The sequence below is a fragment of the Rhinopithecus roxellana genome, chromosome 5, assembly GCF_007565055.1.
Source record: "Rhinopithecus roxellana isolate Shanxi Qingling chromosome 5, ASM756505v1, whole genome shotgun sequence".
In the NCBI taxonomy this organism is placed as follows: Eukaryota; Metazoa; Chordata; class Mammalia; order Primates; family Cercopithecidae; genus Rhinopithecus; species Rhinopithecus roxellana.
In genome coordinates this window covers 14,182,578-14,198,495 of record NC_044553.1, presented here as the reverse complement: position 1 = coordinate 14,198,495, position 15,918 = coordinate 14,182,578, and the positions used below count along the sequence as shown (strand labels likewise).

The following is a 15,918-nucleotide window of genomic DNA, read 5'->3' as shown; positions in this document are numbered from 1 at the left end:
ATGCACTAGAGTTGCAGTCTCCATGGTATATTTAAATATGCCAACAGCTACCCTAATGAGCAAATTTAGCATTCATCCAAATTGGAAAGCCAATGGGAGGTTAGCTATTGGCATGGCTGGAGTCTGTATTCAAATATTCATTTGACACTGGTTGTAGCTCCAGTGTATCCTCCTGATGGTGTGGATAAATTTATGCCTGTCAATTGAGGAGAGCATTTCTCACTCTCTGATATGCATCTGAGTCACCCAGGGGAGGTTTTTGAAGTGAATGTCTCCCAGGCCTCGAACCTCAGAGATTCTGAGTCAGTCATTCTGGGACCCAGCCCAGGCATCTGTGTTTTGATTCATCAGAATCACCTGGGGAGCTTTTACAACATCCCGATGGCTGGGCTTTATCCCAAAACACTGACTCAGCTCCTCTGGGGGTGCAAAGCCTGGGTAATCTGTACTGATTTTCAGAAAAGAATGAAAATACCAAAATTATCTAGCAGAGATGGTCCTTTACAAGCATCATTTAATATCACAGGACATGCAGAGCTAAGGATAGGGTTAAGATAATCTCATTAGAGACCATGAAATAATTTGAGAATTCTGTCTGTCTTTAGTGAGATTGCCTTGCGATTAGATGATAACAAGGATGATGATGGTGACAATGACAATGACAACGTGACAGTAAGGTTTATACCAGTCATGCTTTTATTAGCTCTAAATAGAGAACTTTTGTTCTTGTTCTTTACGCATATGTGATTTTAGTTTGCCTAATTAATGTTATTTCAGGGACACCTGCTCTTGTGTTCTTACAATATTTATCATTAAAGAAATGAACAAATTCTCTAGCAATAATGAGGACTTGGAAAGAATAAAAGTACCCTGGGTCTAGTTGGCTAGGCTGATAGAAAATAATACCTGAAATATTTCATCATGTTTTCTCAAGGGCAAATTTACTATAATGTGAAAAGTTTTTTTACCAGTGAGAGTAATTTTACACATGAATTTCAGTCCCAGCATGCTATTTTCAATTGCTATGTTTACTACTATCAGAAATGTATAGGGAATTTGTGTTCTCTTTTCCCTCATCTCATTTGTAGAACCAGACCATGCAAAAATTGGAGTTGGTAAAAGTATTGTGCTAGGAAGATCAGGACTTTAGTTTTCATTCTCTCTTTTTTGTTTTTAATAAATTGTATTGTATATATTTGAGGTTTACAATGCAATGTTATGGGATACATATAGGTAGTAAAATAGTCACTATTGTAAAGCAAATTAACATGTCTATCATCTCACATAATTACTTTTTTTGTAACAAGAAAAGCTAAAATTTACTTATTAACAAAAATACAATATAATTTTCTTAACTATAGTCCTCATGTCATACATGAGAGTCTAGGTTTGTTCATCCTGCATATTCTTCTTCTATGTATTAATCTGTGACTCTGGACAAGTCACTTAAAAAGTCTTAGGGTCTTATTTTCCTCATGTATAAAATGTTAATAATTTATCTGAAAGCAGGGGACTAGAGCAGTTAAACTCTTGAAGGCCATTCTGCTGCAAGTTCCCATACTGAGTCTGCGGAAGGCAGAGGCGTGGCTAAGGCAAGGTCAAGTGAAGTGGGGTGGGCTGGGAGGGAAGGGCTTCAGAGCTCAGGAAGGCTGTATGTGCCTCCTAGTGTCCTTCAACCCTGGCCAGCTTCTCCAATCTTGCCCCTGGTTGCTATGGTTTTTCCACATCTCCTGGTTTGTAGATTCATGAATTTATTAAATCATATGTGATAAAGCCTCAGTGGGACTCCTGAGTCATTTGTGAGGGATTAAAGACAATTTTACAGAGTTCTTTGCTGGCTTGGAGAGTTGCAGTGCTCAAAAACATGACTTGTGAAGAGACGCATATACATTTACAATTAGGAAGCATTTTAGTAAAACATTCATGACTATTTCCTGCATTTCTATGGAAAAATAAATTCAGTCACAGTAGGGTTTTTCACTTCGTTGCTTATTGGGATGCATTCTTCTGCCTGGATAATATAAAGATACAGTTAATGTTTCTTCTATTTTGCAAAAGTGTTATTGGACCCACAAATATGCTCTGATCTCTCTAGGAGAAAAAAGCTCCAAGGTTTTCACTCTTTAAATTACTAAAATAAAGGGAAATGATTACATGGTAATATTCTCTCTTGCTGCTTGAGAATTCCACAGAAAACAATAACACAGGATAGATTATTTACTGTGGCAGTCTGTGAAACACAGATTGCTGCTGTACTGCAAATTCTGCTTATCTCTTAAGAGCTGTCTGCACTGGGTTGTTTCAGTTTGCCCCTCCAGATTCATGCCTTGGTCCTTCTCCACCCTCCTCTGTCCTGAGAGGCTGTACTGTACGCCTGCGTCTATCACTGTCTTGGTCAGCTCGGGCTGCTCTCACAAAATACTATAGATTCTGTGGCTTAAACATTGACATTGATTTCTCACAGTTCCGGAGGCTGGGAAGTCTAAGATCAAGGTGCCAACAAGCTCTGTGTCTAGTGAAGGCCCTCTTTCCAGCTTGCAGAGGCTGTCTTCTCACTACATTCTCACATGGCAGGGAGAGAAAGATACTAGAGATATTATGGAAGGAGAATGGTAGAACTTGGCATCTATAAGAAATCAGGAAAGGAATGGGAGGAATCGAAAATCACCTCCCTGCTCTACTGGCCTGAGTGATTGGTGTAGAGTAATGGTGTAGAAACAGAAATGGGAACACAGTGAAGAAATCAGAGTTGGGAGAGAAGATGATAAATTCTGACAGAGCATGCATACCGTGTCCCACCAGCATTCGAGAGCAGGGATGCATTCTATTTCATTTTTGCACCCCCAGTGCTTCAGATAAGTGCTTGCTGGTGTTCTCTATACAAGTGCTGTTGAACTTGCTCCACAGGTAGTCTGTGCAGAAATGAGCACTGTGTTCAGTGAGGGGGAAATTCTGATGAATTGACTCTGGGTTTTTGATTTTGGGGTCACACCAAAAGTGTAAAAAGAGTGTGTGATTCTTTGTCTTGCAACACCTCCAGCCATGGTCTGTTTTTGTAACCTGTGACAGCTTCCCTCCTCATAGATAATGTTGGTATTTTACGAAATATATCAGGCAGGTACCATTTTCCTGTTGAAGATAGGTGGTCTGAGACTAAGATCTGAGCGGAGCCATCCAGAACCATATTGGCTCATTTAATTATGAGATTTTAAGTTATAGGTTTCATAAGTAAGTTTCCAATCACTTAGCTCTTTAAATTTTCTATCTTTCTCATGCTAGACTTCAGGTTTTCCTAGAAATATCTTTTAGAATTTCCATAGCGTAACATAAAATTGGGTTGTAACTTCATATTTGGGGCATATTCTAAGTTACTGTTAGACTGTAAGAAGTATTTCTCTTGCCCGAAGCTAGGGAGATCCAAACAAAAATCTCCTCAGATACTATAAAGGAAGTGGTAGTTAACATGTATTATTTCATTTAATCCTCACAGTGACTCAATGAGGTGGCATTACACCACATTTTCTCTGTTTTACAGATCATGAAACTGAGGATTACAGAGATTGATCCGTTTGACCAAAACCACACAGTTGAAATGTTACAAAGCTGAAAAAAGGGAACATATGTAAAGAGGAAACAATGCTACATAAACACTTTCTTTTGGAGTAGTATTTACTAGATTTTAGTTCCATTACTTTTTTTTTGTAGGTAGGAGACAATAAATTGGAATTTTTTGTAAAGTAGAAAATTATATACTTTTTTCTACTTTTCAAAATTAAAACTGTAGAGGAATGGAAATAAGTTTTTTTCTTGCTTGTACACTCTCTTCTCTTTTCATTCCAGTTTGCATTTAACTGCAAGATTTTTCTTCCTGCTGTGTTTTTTCCATAAAGTCACTCTCCTGTTAAAAAACCATCAGTGACTTCCCATTGCTTACAAACTACAATTCAACTCCCCTATCTGGAGATTCTCAAATTTTTTCTTTTTTATATTAACGGCCTTCTTTGAAATATTAGAATTTTTATCTGCATGCCTGAAGGGATTAAAAGACTCAGAATCACACACAACCAGCCAGCGATCACTACCCACAACCCCTGTTGCAGTAGCAATTGGTCTCACAGCACCCGGGAAAGCAGCCACAGCTTGGCACCTTCATTCTTCTTGGCCATTCTTCGGCATTGTGACACAGGTTGAGCCTGGTGCCAGGGCCATGCTCTCCTGTGTACTTCAGAGGAAGCATCCTTTCAGGTTCCAGAGTGACACCATCTTTCCTGCAGACCTGGCCTGCCCTCTTGGTCACAGCAAGTTTTAGACCTGCTTTGTACAACTCCTTCAGCTTGTATTCTGTCACTAAGGGAGCAATAGCTTTCCGCAGTATAGCAAACTATGTTTTTCTCATTAATAAAATATGACAGCAGCACACCTGTTTGAGAGTCATTTCCACAGGGAGTTGCTCCAGCTTTGAACTACATCTCTGCATAGTTCCCCTCCCCCACCACCCAGACCTATAGGCATTCTCTCTCCTGCCAGAGTGCTTTTGCTCACAGTAATCCCAGCTACCTGGTTATCTTCTTCTACTGAAATCCTAACTACATTTCAAGATCTGGTTTAATTTTCACTTAATGACTTCTGCCCCTGGTGGTCCCGTTCTGAATGCCTCTAACATCATTTGTCTGTGTAGCTCATTTGGTGCTTGGATGTCAAAACCTTTGTGTGAACATCCCCGATTCAATAAAACTGCAATTAAAGGCAGTCCCATATATTATATTTTGTATCTATTGCAGAACCTAATAAGCATGTGCATAGTGAGTGCTCAGAAATCTAACTCAAAGGGAATTTAAAAGGAGGCATAGTGAGGACAGCTGTTTAAAAGCAACCAGTTGTGTAACATGGCTAAAAAGTGTCCCGTGGGTGAGCTTGGGCTATGGAGAAATTATTATTGCTGTTGCATAATATTATTCCATTTTCAAGACACCCATGTGGAACTCTGCTCACCTTTCTTTCTAAGACAGAATTGCTGAATCCTTCACCCCATGGCAGACCTCGGGTTGCCCAGAGAGTTTGCTGTTTTCTGAAAGAACAGTCCAACTCCTATCCTGTTTCACCAGCCACGTGTGGAATGAGCTGGCCACTGAGACTAGGAGTGGTGCTGGGTGACATTCTGTGACACAATGGACTTCTTGCACACATTTAAGAATTTGGCAGAGAGCACAGGCTGTTTATATTAAATTTAAAAGCAAATTAATTTGAAAGGATTCTGGAGAGATGTGTGTGAAGAATAGATATTCTACTACCACAGAAAAGTGATCTTTTTAAAATTGAAATATATCCATTGCCTGAATTTTTAAATTCCCACCCTGAATTTTTGTGTCACATGAGAATTTGGCCCAGTGTGTCTATTGAATTACCAATTATTGTTATTTATAATACTCTCTTTCTGTTAGCGTTGGAATACCTTGCAATGCTGACTATGCTCATAAATTTTTCTGATGTGGTGGTTTCAGTCCTGAGCGAACATTATCATCATGCGGAGCTTTAGAAAATATCCTCATCCCTTTCCCAGACCAATCAAATGGAGGTCTCTGGCACTGGATCTGGGGCATGGGTGTGGTTTTTTTGTTTAAATAAAGCTCTCCCAAGATTCAAACGGGCATCTGAAGTTGAGGACCACTGATCTCATGGATTCCTGTGATCTCAACTGTAGCTTATTGCAAAGTGCATGCTTGTTGGTGAGCAGCTATATTAATTTTTGCCTTACTCAGTAATTACATCTGTAGGTCCCTTTGATGGAAATTATATGAGAAGAAACTTAGAAGAAGAGACAATTAGAGTTTGGGATTCATCCTAGGGCTCCTTCATGACCAAAATAAATGTAGATGCAGGTTATTAGTTGAAAGCTTGGTAGTATCTTCAGCTGCAGTTCATGCTTTATGGAAATTGTTCATGCATTTAGAAAAATAGCATGCCTAAGTACCTGTTAAACTAGTTACTTATTTACTGTTTTTTTTTAAAATAAGGAGTGAACGGAAGGATTGCCTTATAATTGTATATTAAACAAGGTTGTTTTAAAAAAAATCACCAAAGTATTGGCTTCTGTTGTGCCCCATTGTGGGGATTTCACATATAACTTAATTTTCTCTCAATGGGTGTCAGTGGACAACAGGTCAGTATTTGCTGCAGAATTCTATGTCCTCTTGCCTTCCATCTATATAGGTATGGGAGAAATATTTAATGAGAATAGAAAATAAATTCCTTCAGAGAAAAATTAGTAGTTACTTTATTTTTAAAAAAAATAATTTAATACTATTTTAAGTTCCAGGATACATGTGCAGGATGTGCAGGTTTGTTACATAGGACATAGGTAAACGTGTGCCATGGTGGTTTGCTGCACCTGTCAACCTATCTCCTAGGTATTAAGCCCAGCATGCATAGCTATTTTTCCTGATGCTCTCCCTCCCCAGCCCCAGTGAAAGGTCCCAGTGCATGTTGTTCCCCTCCCTGTTCTCATTGTTCAGCTCCCACTTATAAGTGACAACATGCAATATTTGGTTTTCTGTTCCTGCATTTGTTTGCTGAGGATAATGGCTTCCAGCTCCATCCATGTCCCTGCAAAGGACATGGTCTTGTTCTTTTTTATGGCTGCATAGGATTCCATGGTAAATATGTACCACATTTTCTTTGTTCAGTCTATTATTGATGGGCATTTTGGTTGATTCCATGTCTTTGCTATTGTGAATAGTGCTGCAATGAACATACGTGTGTGTATGTCTTTATAATAGAGTGATTTCTATTCCTTCGGGTATATACCCAGTAATGGGATTGCTGAGTCAAATGGTATTTCTGATTCTAGGTCTTTGAGGAATTACCACACTATCTTCCTCAATGGTTGAACTAATTTACATTCGTAACAACCTTGTAAAAGAGTTGTTATTTCTCTACAGCCTCGCCAGCATCTTTTGTTTCTTTTTAAGAACTACCATTCTCATGGTGTGAGATGGTATCTCATTGTGGTTTTGATTTGCATTTCTTTAATAATTAGTGATGTTCAGCTTTTTCCCCCCATGTTTGTTGGCCACATGTATGTCTTCTTTTGAGAAGTGTCTGTTCATGTCCTTTGCCCACTTCTTAATGGGTTTTTTTTCTTGTAAATTTGTTTAATTTCTCTTGTAGACTCTGTATATTAGACCTTTGTGAAATGGATATATTGCAAAAATTTTCTGCCATGCTTTAGGTTGTCTGTTCATTCTGATGATAGTTTCTTTTGCTGTGCAGCTCTTTAGTTTAATTAGATCCCATTTGTCAATTTTTGCTTTTGTTGCAATTGCTTTTGGCATTTTCATCATGAAATCTTTGCCTGTGCCTATGTCCTGAATAGTATTGCCTAGGTTTTCTTCTAGGGTTTTTATAGTTTTGGGTTTTACATTTAAGTTTTTAATCCATCTTGAGGTAATTTTTATATAAGGTGTAAAGAAGGGGTCCAGTTTCAATTTTCTGCATGTGGACAGCCAGCTCTTCCAGCATCATTTATTACATAGGGAGTCCTTTCCCCATTGCTTGCTTTTGTGAGCTTTTTGAAGATCAGATGCTTGTAGGTGTGCAGCCTTATTTCTGAGTTCTCTATTCTGTTCTATTGGTTTATGTGTCTGTTTTTGTACCAGTACCATGCTGTTTTGGTTACTGTAGCATTGTAGTATAGTTTTAAGTCAGGTAGCATGATGCCTCCAGCTTTGTTCTTTTTGCTTAGGATTGTCTTGGCTATATGGGCTCATTTTTGGTTCTATATAAATTTTAAAATAGTTTTTTCTAATTCTGTGAAGAATGTCAGTGGTGCTTCAATGGGAATAGCAATAAATCTATAAATTACTTTGGGCAGTATGGCCATTTTCATGATATTGATTCTTTCTGTCCATGAGCATGAAATATTTCTCCATTTGTTTGTGTTCTCTCTGATTTCTTTGAGCGGTGGTTTGTAGTTCTCCTTGAAGAGGTCCTTTACTTCCCTTGTTATCTGTATTCTTAGGTATTTTATTCTCTTTGTAGCAATTGTGAATGGGAGTTCATTCACGATTTGGCTCTCTGCTTGCCTATTGTTGGTATATAGGAATACTTGTGATTTTTGCACAATGATTTTGTATCCTGAGACTTTGTTGAAGTTGCTTATCAGCTTAAGAAGCTTTTGGGCTGAGACGATGGGGTTTTCTAGATATGGGATCATGTCATCTGCAAAATAGTTACTTTCTTGTTACTGAACATGTTCTAAAGCTTGTAGAACTGCATTTTTTTGCTTGGTGAATTGATCAGTTCTAAGAAGTTTTTCTACAGAGGTAGGTAGGGAGTGTCAAATCCCTCTGATGGTTGCCTAGAGACCCTTTTGAAAGACATAAACCCAGTATTAGAACAGACTCAAGGTATCTTGTTTATTAGTCATACCAGCATTTAAATCTCCCACTTATCTTCATTCATCATTTACTCTTTCAACCTTCTCCCTTTTAATGTAGCCAAACGATTATTTCCCAGACATTTCTAAGGCTTAAGCATTTTTGCTGTTTAAACAAAACACTTTTTTGTTTGAATGGTTGAAGTATTCGCCTGAAACCTCCTGCTCTCATGATCTTCTCCTTGTCTGTAAATGGCAGCTCCACCGTTCCAGAGGCTCAGGCCTAAGACCTTGGCGTGGTCCATACAGACCCTACCTCCAAATCCTCCACAAGTGCAAGTTCTATCATCAAAATATATTTCAAACTGACCTTTCTTGCCACCTGCACTTCCTCATTCTGGTTCACGTCTTTCTTTTACCCTGGAATATTGCTATACCCTTTTAACTCTTTTTCCTCCTTTTGCCCTTCATTCTCAGTCTATTCTTCATGCAGAAGCTAGAGGGATCTTTTTAATATTAATCAAGATGATATAATCTTTAAGCCCCAGTTCCTCCCATAGCTTACTCTTCCACTCAATGTAAAATCCATAATCCTTACAATAGCCTCTAAGGCCCTGAATAATCTGACACTTTTGTGAGCACACAATCAACTACTTTCTCCCTTGTTCACTCAGCTCCAGACATATTGACCTTGTACGCTTTCTAAAACCAATCAGACTTTCAAAGTTCAGAACTTTTGCAGTAGGTGTTTCCTCTGCCTGGAACACTCTTACCCCAGATATCTCTATGTCTGGCTCTCTCACTTCTTTTACTCCTCAGTGAGACCTTCCTTGATAATCCCAAAGAAAAATTAAAATTGCACCCTCTCTATCATCCTTTACTGCCTGTTTTTCTCCAAAGCATTTGTCATCATCAAACATATTACATGTGTCTATCATCAATTTGTCTATCAATCATCTGTCTTCTATGTATGTATGTATGTACATATGTATGTATGTATGTATGTATGTATGTATGTATCTATCTATCTATCTATCTATCTATCTATCTATCTATCTATCTATCTATCTATCTTCTACCTACCTGTCATCTACTCTCTATCTCTTGTCCTCCAATTAGACCAAGCTTTGACTGCTGTGTTGCCCAGGGTCTAGAACATTGCTGACACTGTAGATGCTCAGTTAGCATTTGTTGATTAAATACTAAATGAATGTGTAAAGCATGTGTGCTAACTTTCAACTCTAGTGATTCAGACTTCTGACCTAGTAATCAAACTTTTCTGATACATGCTAACAGAATTCTGGATTCTAGGTGTCATGTTTTGTTGATCAACGGATTATAAATCTTTTAAGTGACATTATTCCAGTAGGCTAGTGAAGATCATCTAAAAGCATCAAAATGGCCCTCGGGGTTTCTATCAATTATTGCCAGATATTAGAATATTGTTCTTTACTTCCTGATTTGGGGAATATGATATAAAATTAGCTGAAATTCCATTCTGAGAAATGTCTACAGGGTATAGACAAATCTTAAAATGTACAAGAAAACAAAGTAGTAAATGATATGTTTAATGCATTATTCATCTGAAAGGTGAGATTATGGGTGCCTTATTTTCTTATTTTTTCCATGTCCACATTTAAAATTTTTATATAATTTAGTCAAATAGTAATTGAAATGATTACAAAACCAAACTGATTTTTAATAATTAAAGATGTTATTCATCATACTTTAACAGTATTCTCTGAATTTCTATGTGATAAACACCTATCTGTTAAGACTGGAATAGAGGTAGTGTCAGATTGCAAGTTGCTCAAGACTCCCAAGACTTTTAAAATCATAGAGCCAGAGTCATTAGTTCATTCCTTCATTGAAAAATATTAATTGAGCACCAACTAGGAACCAGGCACTATATCAGGTACCAGGGATATAGCTATAAACAAGACAGCAGGGCCCCTCAGGGGCTTTGCATGGTTCAAATTTATGCCACTCCCCTGGAGCGTGATTCAAATATGCTATGTTGTAATACTAACCCTGATTTCACAAACTTGATTTTCTAGAAGGAAATACAGACAATGACAAGTAAACAATAAATGGGCTCATTAGAGATTTGCTGAGAGCTATGAAGATAGGGTGGGTGATCACAATATTGTGAGGAGATGACATTTATGCTGGGGCCTGAAGGGTGAGGCTGAGGTAGCTGAGCAAGAGTGTTCCAGGCAGAAGGGGACAGAGAAGTGACTAGGAAACCTGGAGGGTGGTGAGTAAGGAGCACAATCCAAGAGAATGATGCCGAGAAGGGGCCATCTCACATAGGGCTCAGGGCTGTGGTGAGCAGTGTGGAGGGTGTTCTGAGTGCAGTGGAGGACTGTGGGTGGTTTTAAACAGTGGAGTGTCATGATCTGATTCTGTTTTAAGATCTCTCTGGCCACTGAATAGGCAGCCACAGACATAAGCCTGGAGTTGCCCCAGAGAATTTCGAGCTGGAGATACTAACTTGGAGTATATCACTATATGGATTTTTTGTTGCCTGGGAACACTTAGGGATGAAGTTGTAGATACAGAAGAGAGCAGACCCTGGACACCCCAGGCGCTAGCACTCGAGGCACCCCAGCCTTTAGAAATGTGACATAGGAGGAGAAAGCCACAAAAGTGATGGAGAAAAAAATTGACCTCAAAGTAGGAGGAAAACCAAGGGTGTTGTTTTAAGCCACAGAATTTTAGGGTAGGTTATTGAGCAATAGATAATCAGAACCCTAGGAGAGACCCTTTGGACATTATAGTCAGCTGTATTAAGGCAGAAGATCCACTGCTTTTTTGCATATAAACAGCAATATTGTTTCTTTATTGGTCTTTGAATTACTCATTTTTATTTGGAGCTAGTAATACGTTGGGTTTTTTAAGCAATAAGAGGCCACGAAAAAACAAGAGAAAAAAAACCTTAAGAACTGTCAGATGGCTAACAATCAGAATTTTTTAGGTGACTATAGAGAATAACCTAGTTTACTTTGCCTTCTTCCCATAGGTCTGCAACTGTCTGCTAACTCCTTACACCTGCAGTATAATCACTGCTGTTCACAATGCTGACCTTGATTTTCTTTCTGTGTTTTGATTCTTGAATCTTATTTCAGTGTTAAGTGTTGCATAGGTGATACTGCAGAACAATGATGTAATTGATGGAAAGGTGCCAAGAAACACAGTAAAAGGATAAAGAATATAAAGCAAAGTACACAGAAACTTACCTCTAGTCAGGTAACTACACAAATCAGACAATGTAATGTGATCCAAGACAAAGGTAAAGTCTCTCAGGTCCCCAAAGTTTCCATGAGGTCTGAGCTGTCAGAGAAGCATCAGCATAGCCAGAGAACAGCTACTGGGTACTGACTGAGGTTTTGCTTGCCTCCTTGTGTTTGCCAGGCCAGGGCCAGGAGTAGGGCAAGGGAAGTCAAGAGCCTAAAGCACCAAATCTAAAGAGACACCTACTCTCAGGGACATGGACATGCAGGCAGCGTCAGTGTCTGAGAGTGAGCACCTCCTTAGGTGCCTCACTTACCCAACCCTATTCCTGGCCCTGCTTCCAGCTTCTCCCAACTGTTCTGGATTTCCTGTATGTTGGCCTCCTCAGAACTGATGCAGAACAATTCTAGCATATTTCTTAGTGATAACTTCAGCATCAGGTAAAATGGAGGTCGCCTGGATGCTTAGACCAGAACCAGGCTTTCGACTTACTAGAAATCCCTTCCTGCAAATTAATTTTTCTAACATTGTAGTTGACCAGAATATTTGATTTAACCAACCTTCCCCAACCATGGTGGAAAGCAAAGAATTGACTATACTTGAGGTGCTCATGGTTGTCCACAGATAAACTTTACTTGAATGGACAAGTTCTTAAATGAACTTTACTATTGCACTTGTTCCTCCAGGCTCCTTAATATCTTGCTTTAGTTTTACTGAATGCCCTTATTACTTGCTGTTATGGTTTGTATACTGCATGCGCACACCTTTTTTCTTACCATTGGAAAGCTATTGATAGTTTGAAATTTGCCTTTGCCCAGTGGTAGCCTTAGCTGCAAAGTGAATTTCTATACCAAAATGAATTTCTACATGAAACTGTAATCATTATTTGCCAAAAGAGCCACCTTTAGAATTTGGATTCTAGCATAATTTTCTATACTATCACAAAAATCCAAAAGCCTGGGAAGAAGCTGTCTGTGTGACTTGGAAGCTGTGGCTGAACTAGCATGCCTTTGGCTTGTTATAAGGAGCAAAACAGGACAATGACAGAACAGGCAACAATGGCAAAATTAAGGGTCATGAGTGAATTGTCTTACAAGTATGAAATAAGGCAAACATGAAAAAGAAAGTACTAATAACTGATAAAGTAAATCAAGCTGAAAAATTAAGTCACATTAAAGAATAGGTGTTTTATAAGTCTTATGTGATAGCAAGCTTGCTCTTTTTGTTAACATACACTTCCAAGGCATTAGTGGCATGATTAGAAATCAGTCATTTCTCTATTCTCTAAGAATACCTGCATCTTTGCCAGGTATTCTTATTACTTCAATCAACTGGAATTTGTAAGACTGATGATCCTTATAGAAGCAGTGCCTTGTCATGAGATCTGACACTAAAAATACAATCCTCAGGGGCTTACTCAGTTCATACTCTAAACCTTGAGAAGTTTTATCTCTTACCAGAAAGGAAATTTTGTCTCCTCTTTATTGACACTCACTCATCAAATACATTTTCAAAAGAATAAAATATTAAACGATGTAGTTTGTGGCATTATAGATACTCTGAAGAGAACAATTCATTGAAGTTCAGAAGAAAACATTAATTACTGAGACGTATATAGCTTTTGAGTCACCTCTGATCATTGGTGAGAAATGCGTCTTGCATTGGCTTGTACATTATTTTTCTCCGCTGTGGCATGCTTTCTGTGCACTGGAGAATTGTAACTCTTGCATAAAGTATACCATTTTTCTCTTACCCAGACTCACATTTTGCCTTTAGTTGCTGCCCTAAAAACTCTTTTCAGCTTACTCTTATGTACGTTTATTTAGAGCAATCAATAATAATAAGCATATATTGAAAGATGTTTACATTTGGGCTGAATGGTATGCTAGTCTTTTTTATGATTTCTGTGTGTGTATGTGTTTATAGAAACCTTTTCCTAGCAAAAGATCATTAAAAATCTATATTTGCTTTTAAATGCTTCAAGTTTTATTTTTCATGTGTAGGATTTTAATACCTAAAATTGATTTTTATTTATGATGTGGTATAGGCATACAAATTTATTTTTTTTCCACAAAGATAACCAGTTGTCTCAGTATATTTATTGAATTACTCATCCATCGGTTCTCCCAGTTATTCTCAATTCCACCCCTCTCATGTATTGGGTTTTCATATAGGTGTGGGTCTATTTTGGAATCCTTTATTCCATAAGACAACTTTCTAATTCCCTCATCAATACCACACAGTCCTAAGTACTGTAGATTTATAAGAAGCCTTGATATTTAGTAGGGTTAGTTCTTCTACTTCTTCTATTTTTTTTTTTTTTTTGTTTGTTTGTTTTTTTGAGACGGAGTGTTGCTCTGTCGCCCATGCTGGAGTGCAATGGGGCTATCTCGGCTCACTGAGACCTCCACCTCCCAGGTTCAAACAATTCTCCCGAGTAGCTGGGATTACAGGCGCACGCCACCATGACCAGCTAAGATTTGTATTTTTTTTAGTAGAGATGGGGTTTCACCATGTTGGCCAGGCTAGTCTCAAACTCCTGACCTTGTGATCCGCCTGCCTCGGCCCCCCAAAGTAATGGGATTACAGGCATGAGCCACCGCACCCAGCCTATTTCTTCTATCTTGTTTTCTAAAACTGTCTCTGTCATTCTTGGCCTTTTGCTTTTCCATATGCATTATGGAATCAGCTTATCAAATTTCATGAACAACTTTGTTGAAATTTTTGTTTGTATTAGATTTGACTCATGAATTAGGAAATTCTCCTTATTGTTAAACATTGTGTATCTATTTATGTATTTAAAATTTCACCATACAGTTGTATAATATTCTCCATATGACATATCTCATATTTCATTGTAATAATTTTTAAAATTTTATTTTTGAATCCAATATTATGGGTAAAAAGGAGTGTTATTGGTTTTAGAATATGGATCTTGTATTTCACAACTTGGTCAATCTTCTTATCAGTGCTAGTAATTTCTTTACAGATTTTCTTAGATTTTCTGCATTGACAATCATATTGTGTGTAATCAAGGACAATTTTGTCTCTTCTTTTCTAATTTTTATTCCTCTCAAATTTTTTTAAATTTAATGTATTGGTTAGGATGTCTGCAGGATATTAATTAGCTGTCCATAGCAAAGATTCTTGTCTTGAAACTGAATTTAAAGGGAATGTTTCTAATGCTGTACCATTCAATGTGATGCTTGCCGTAAGTTTTTGGTAAAGTCTCTTTATCAGGTTATCGGCAGAATTGCTGCAACTTACGACAAATGTACAACGTCAGGGTTATTGAAACAAGCTAGTCCACATGTTGTACTTGGTCCTGAAGCTGTAATTGATATTCATCATCACTCTCTTCTGTAACCCATTCTAGAGTTCATTCATGCTTATATTGTGTTTAAGCAGTTCTAAGTTGTTTGCTTGGTCAGTGACCCAGATCTCCATCCCTTAGAGGTCTGAGCCTTTGTTTATTTTATTTTTTTAACACCTGTTGGACCATGGTTGCTGAGATTTCACATTTAATGTGACCACAGGACACAGAAGCACCATGAAACACACCAGTAAATTCCCTGATGTACAGACACTTTTCTTTCTGCTCTTCTTGTGTAGCATCAGTCCTAGATCCTTGATTGCAACCAGGGTCAATAGCTCCCATCTTTACAGTGATCCTTTCTTTGCCCAGTGGTCTACTGGAATGAAGAGCTCATATGATTAATTGATTATTATAGCTTTGTGGTCAAGCCCCTTACTGCATCCTCTGGTAGAAGCCTCCCCTACCCTGTGAACCAAGGGGTTCACAGATCCTGTTTGTGGAGAGAAGAAGTACACGTTCAGCAAGTGGGTCACTGAGCAGAATGCTGACAGGGCTCAATCCTAATTCACTGTTGGTTCCAGACCCGTGAATTTTAGTTATTGGAGAACCCCCGACTTTTCTTCCAGCCTTGATGCCATGGGGGCAATTACTTCCTCCTTGTCTCTAATGATTAAGTGCTAACATCTGGCCTCTGCCATGATCAAATTCCACAACCTCATGTGTATACTGATGTCGAAGTTGGGAGCCCAGTTCCACAGCAGTATCACCTACTGTTAATTTTAACCTGCAGAGGACAGCCATTGCCTAGCTTCTCAGTGGGTCTGGTATGCCTCTCACCTGTGCATTCCCTATAGTTTTTAATGAAGTAACGCTCCTTGGACCCTTCTGGAGAATACATTCAGGTGGTGAGTTCTCCAGCTGCACTTAAATCCTTTCTAACAGTCTCACCCCTCAGAGGCTTCTGACTCCTACCTCAATACTCTGCTGAGACAAT

The 15,918-nt window shown here is 38.4% G+C and overlaps 1 protein-coding gene across 5 annotated transcripts in view; it reads left to right on the top strand.

Annotated features, from left to right (window-relative positions):
- The window catches only part of SLC35F4 (solute carrier family 35 member F4), a 292,455-nt gene that overhangs the window by 31,376 nt on the left and 245,161 nt on the right, over positions 1 to 15,918 (top strand). The gene's annotated exons all lie outside the window — the stretch shown is intronic.